General features: G+C 31.3%; 1 pseudogene; it reads left to right on the plus strand.

The window, feature by feature from the left end:
• The first annotated feature begins 1,412 nt into the window (after window positions 1-1,412).
• Window positions 1,413-3,162, plus strand: LOC111621194 (annotated as a pseudogene).
• Window positions 3,163-6,381: the final 3,219 nt, after the last annotated feature.

The following is a 6,381-nucleotide window of genomic DNA, read 5'->3' on the forward strand; positions in this document are numbered from 1 at the left end:
GTTCCAGAAAATTGATCAGATTGAAAATAGTTCATTTGATTCTCGGCAATTCTCTTCAGTGGTAGATGTTATATAACAATTACTATGTTTATTGAAATACTGAATGTAAATGGGGTTTGCTTGCAAAACCTCCGCAGACGAATTCGCAGGTAACAGCTAGTATTCTATGTATGACATATAATTGAACTTATTTTAAAATTTTACAGTGTTATAAGATGCGAACTACGCCACACGGAACATGTTTAATTTTAAACAATTTCGATTTCAATGGAAAAGAAGACACAAGATATGGGTCAGATAAAGATGTAAAAATGCTGAATATAACATTCACACATTTAGGATACAAAGTTGTTCTGCATATAGATAAAACAGCAGATGTAAGTATTGTTATAATATATGCCATCTACATAGTGTTTGGAAATTTCCATTACAAACAAGGAATTACTAACCTAACAAGAGTCAAACATGTGAATTGTAGAATGGAAATATATAAATTTCCTATGTGAATTAGTATTACGTCAGCTCGAAAGCAACATCTTACCCATCTTTAGAAACGACATAATAGTATACTCCAGATATATTGATGACATTTTCATCTTGTGAAGAAATGATAACAATGCATGGAATTTTATAAACACGGTCAACAATAACCCTTATGTGTTGACATTAGGTTTGGACCAAGAAAGCGAGAATAATGTTAACTTCCTAGATATATCGATCACATGCAAAGAAGGGGAGATTTGGACAGGTATATATCGCAAACCAATTTATCAACCCATTATCATCCCAAAGAATTCTACAGATCCTAAGCATGTTACATTTTTAACATTTCGAGCATGGATTAAACCAATTTATCAACCCATCATCATCAAAGAAAATTTTGATGGCATGCACAAAAAATATGATTTTTTTATTAATCATAACAAAATTTTATTTTATGAATTAGAATTCAACAATCCATACTTTAAAAATAATTTATGATTTAAATTTATGGTACTGAATAGCTATCTACCTATTATATAATATCATTTTGTGGTATGATCAATGCGGTCCTGTGGTCATGCGCATTAATTTGCTCCGTCATGAAAACACTCCATTGCCAATGAGCTGTTAGTCTTTGTAATTTTAGGCGTTTGTATGTAGCATTTTAAAACTTTAATCATTGACACATTAAATATAACTATTTACAAACAATACGGTTTTATTTTAAGGCAATTATTGCATTTATACATATATTTTAAATTTACAAGTTTTTAAATTATTTTTTAGAATTTCTTATTATGGCTAGTTCAATGAAAAAATCGAAATTATCAGATACAGGTGGTAGCAGAGAATTTCAAACTTGGTGGACCGATAGGTATGGCATGATTAATAAGGACAGTAAAGCTATTTGAATTTTATGTTCAGGAAAGATGGTTTGTAGATCATCATCAGTAAAGCGACATTATGAAACCAACCACAAATCTCTTCTCAATCGAAGTGAAGAAGAGCAAAAGGAGTATATATCAGGTGTTTTCAAAAATAAAAATGCCCAAGCTACATCTTTAATGAAATATATTGGAACTCAATCAAACACTACTGCTGCTAGTTATCAAGCTTCAAAAGCTATTGCTCAATATGGGAAAACTTTTAATGAAGGTGACTTTTTAAAAAAGGCTTGGTTGCAATGTGCACTATACTTATTCAAAGATTTCGAAAATAAAGAAAAAATTATCCAAAGAATTAAAGATATACCATTAGCTAGAAATACGGTAAAAGAGAGAATTTTGGGAATGGCAAAAAAGGTAAGCTTTCAACAACAACAGAGATATAAAATCTTGCAGTTTCATTTCCATTTGCCTTGATGAGTCTACCGATATAACAGTTCAACTCGTTTAGCAATTTTTGTACGTAATTTTGTTCAAAATAACATTAAACAAGAATTAATAAGTTTATCAACATTAACAACAACAACAAAAAGAATAGACATTTTGTAATGCACTTATAAATGCATTGGGCAAAAAAAAAATATGTTCTTCCAAAATTGTATCAGTAACAACTGACAGTGCTTGCAGCATTATTGGACAGGAAAATGGTTTTATAAATTTATTTACAAAACATATTGGATATTCAATTCTCGGTTTCCATTGCATTATTCACTAGTAAGCATTATGTGCCAAGACAGGTTTGAAAATTTTGGATGATATTATGAGTTTGGTGACAAAAGTAGTCAATTTTATATCATAATGGGCTCTAAATGAAAGAAAATTTCAGGAATTGTTAAACGAGGTAAACTCATCATACAATAACTTATTTTTGTACAATAATGTACGATGGTTAAGCCACGGAAAAGTTTTGCAAAGATTTGTAGATTGTTTGGAGGAAATTAGATTATTTCTAAATAATGAGATTATTATTAAACAATACAGTCAATTAATGGATGCAGAATGGCTTGCAAAACTATTTTTTTTTTTACTGATTTACGTTCTCACTTAAATGAGTTAAATATCAAACTACAAGGTGTTAATAAAACGATCATTGTAATGTTTGACTTAATCAAAGCGTTTGAAGTCAAATTACAAGTTTTTAATCGCAACATTCTTTCAAATTCATATAAACATTTTTCGAATACAAAAAATTTTTTTCTGACATTGAGTCATGAAAAACCAAACCAAGAGAAACTAACAAAAGAATTTTCAGCGATAATTCAATCCCTGATCCAGGAATTTTCTGCAAGATTTACACAGTTTAGACAATTTGAAGAAACTTCAAAATTTATTTTATATCCCAATAAAATACTGTTTGATAAATTAAATTTAAAACTCTTTGACTGGTTAACCTTGCATGACATAGAAATGCAAATAATAGAAATGCAAAACCTTATTAGCATGACATAGAAATGCAAATAATTGATTTTCAGTCAAGCTCCATATGAAACCAAAAATTTGGTGATTTAAGAAAAGATTTTGAAGTAATTGAAAATAATCGATTATTGGGTATAATAAATATAAGTGCTGAAGATGAAATTCTAACCACATGGAATTCAATTCCTGAAACTTTCAATTGCTTAAAAATATTAGCAAAAGCAATTTTATCAATATTTTCATCGACGTGGGCATGCGAATCACTATTTTCTGAAATGAATTTTATAAAAAATAAATTTAGAAATAGGATGACGGACGAATCAAGCTCTGCATGTGTACTTTTAAAAATAAAGTATAATCCAGATATAAAATCCTTATCATCTAATATGCAGCAACAAAAATCACATTAAAAAACAAATGTTTATGTGTATTTTGTAAAACATTTAAATTACCCATAATAAACTTCAACAGATGTGATTTTTAAAATTATACCATATTAATAAAATTTTTCTTTCTTTGNTAATTATTAAATTTATCAAAAGATGGCACTTAACGCCTAACTCTAATGCTAAATTGTCTATTAAATTATTAGTATTAAAGCTGTTTTTAGCCCGATAATATTCAGCTTTGGTTGATGTATAGCTTTAAACATATAGGGTGTAATGAGGATGTTTGATTATTTATATACGCTTTGCCAGGATTTGCAATGGCCAGTTGAGTGCCTTGAGAGTTGTTTGCATGTCATGGGCGCTGAATGCATACCCAGCCGGCAAGGAGATCGAGGTAATTTAGCAGATTACTGGCACGAACAAAGAGTTTTTCATCGCGACATGTGACGCATTAGAAGTAGTAGGATCAGGTTGAACCTTAATGGCAGTAAACTATTTAGTAATTAATTTAAACAAATATAAACCATTAGTTGGAAATTCTTATGTTGAACTACCCAAATGGATTAAAAACAAGAAAGCCTGCGTTAATGTTAAAAACAATGATAATGAATGTTTTAGATATAGTATAATTTCCTGTTTACATCCACAAGAAGTACATCCAGAAAGAGTGAACCATTAATATTAATGATCTAGATTTCGAAGGCATCAAATTTCCAGTCAGAATTCAGGATATTCCCAAGTTTGAATCTCAAAACAAACTCAATATCACCATATTTGGGACTTAAGGCAATGTCTTTTATCCATTATATCACAATAAAAAACAAAATTACTTAAGAAACATTGACTTGTTATACTTTGAAGATAAAACCACCAATCATTATTTCTGGATAAAAAGCCTAAGTCGATTATTAAATACTCAGTTAGAGATTATAGGAATAAAAAGTACTGTTTGAACTGAAATGAAATAGGCCTAAATGTGAAACAAATTAAGTCTTATATCTACACATTTAAAAAGTTTTGTAAGGAACCAAGTCTGAGCGTTATTTTTTACTTACTTTTATTTTTGCTTTTTATTATATTTTGTTTGGGGCTTATGCTTGTTAGGACGAAGGTTTCCTCACCACTCACCTTAGAAACTTAAAAATAGAAGAGAAATCAACTCACCGACGAGAGAAAAGCGGCGTAGTTAAAAATCGTGCACACTCGCGCTCCTGAGCAAAAAAAAGTAAGTCCACACCGAGAAAAGGGGGGAGACCCCAAAAGCACAAATTAGGAACTTGCTAAACCTTAAAAGAATAAAACATCCCGAAAATTGTCAAAAAGAATAATGTAAAAGGTTAGCGAGTATTTTCAGAAAATAGGCTACCAGACAAATCAAGAAAAAAATTCTTGTTAGCGATAAGTATGTAAATGAGAGGAGTGATCACACTCAGAATTGTGACGTCACCTCACGGTATAAAGAGTGAACCTCAAGTGAAGATGGATGAGGCGAGCTTTTGTTAGTAACGAGCTTGGTGAGCTTCGTAGCAACAAACGAGAGAGAGGTGTTCAATAGGATAAAATAGTTCCAAGGCGATTTTGAAGTTATTCGATTTGTGGATCGAAGATTAGAGAAAGACTTGAGAGTTGAGGAATAGGGTTCCTAGTATATAGAGGTGACGATTAGGAGCTTTAATTCATAAGAATTATTGTATATAAGTTAAGTCTTTGAATTTTGTCGAATTCCAAAGGGGAATAGAATTAAGTTAGAAAATAGATTGATTTGAGTTTTGTCGGGTTGATTCTTATTGATTTTCATTAAATAAATTGTTATTTGATTTTTACTAAATTTTGTATATAGTTATTACTAGAATTTCTATTAAATATTGGATTTGTTATTGACTAACTTTGTCATTATTTAATTCAGTGCATGCTTAAATTTTAAACAATTTTGATTTTAATGGAAAAGAAGACACAAGATATGGGTCAGATAAAGATGTAACAGTTAGGATATAAAGTTGTTCTGCATATAGATAAAACAGCAGATGTAAGTATTGTTATAATATATGCCATCTACATAGTGTTCGGAAATTCCCATTACAAACAAGGAATTACTAACCTAACAAGAGTCAAACATGTGAATTGTAGAATGGAAATATATAAATTTCCTATGTAAATTAGTATTACGTCAGCTCGAAAGCAACATCTTACCCATCTTTAGAAACAACATAATAGTATACTCCAGATATGTTGATGGCATTTTCATCTTGTGAAGAAATGATAACAATGCATGGAATTTTATAAACACAGTCAACAATAACCCTTATGAATTGACATTAGGTTTGGACCAAGAAAGCGAGAATAATGTTAACTTCCTAGATATATCGATCATATGCAAAGAACGGGAGATTTGGACAGGTATATATCGCAAACCAATTTATTATCCCAAAGAATTCTACAGATCCTAAGCATGTTAAATTTTTGGCTTTTCGAGCATGGATTAGAAAAGCATACACCCACTGCACGAGTATATATGGTACATATGAAGATTTAGATTACACATGGAGAACAGCTTGTCCTGACTGACTCACTGATTCATCATCGCTCAGAGCAAACCACTTAACCTAAAGAGGTGAAATTTGGTATACAGTTAGTGTACATCATGAAAACGCACACTAAGAAGGTTTTTTCGAAATTCCCCTGCTGGGGGAGAGGGAGAGGATTAAGGCTTAACAGGAAAACCGGCTTCTACTGTACTATTTTAGATGCGATTTTTTGTTTTCAACTATGTTTAGTCTTTATTGAGTACTTAGGCAGGGGTGCACAACCTGCGGCCCGCGGGCCACATACGGCCCCCTATCAATGTTTATGCGGCCCGCGGACGGTACAGGGAAGTTTCTTCTTTCTTTCTTTTGAAGTTTCTACGTGTAGAACTTTTTCCCTTTCACAAAGTCATTAGCACCCAACTGTTTTATGACTTTCCCTGAGGTGAGAAATGGGGGATTGTTCTATAAATAAGTCTATTTCTAGCTAACACTTTCTGGTTTAGATATCGAATATTTTAAAATGATGTTAGAACGTCATTTCCGATGCTATCGGGAAGTTTCTATTTTGGCGGGAAATCTTCAATTTTATGCTTCGGAAAACTTGCCTATTCGTCTAAATAGCGT

This window comes from Centruroides sculpturatus, unplaced genomic scaffold, assembly GCF_000671375.1.
Source record: "Centruroides sculpturatus isolate CEXI.00-Female unplaced genomic scaffold, Cexi_2.0 scaffold132, whole genome shotgun sequence".
NCBI lineage: Eukaryota > Metazoa > Arthropoda > Arachnida > Scorpiones > Buthidae > Centruroides > Centruroides sculpturatus.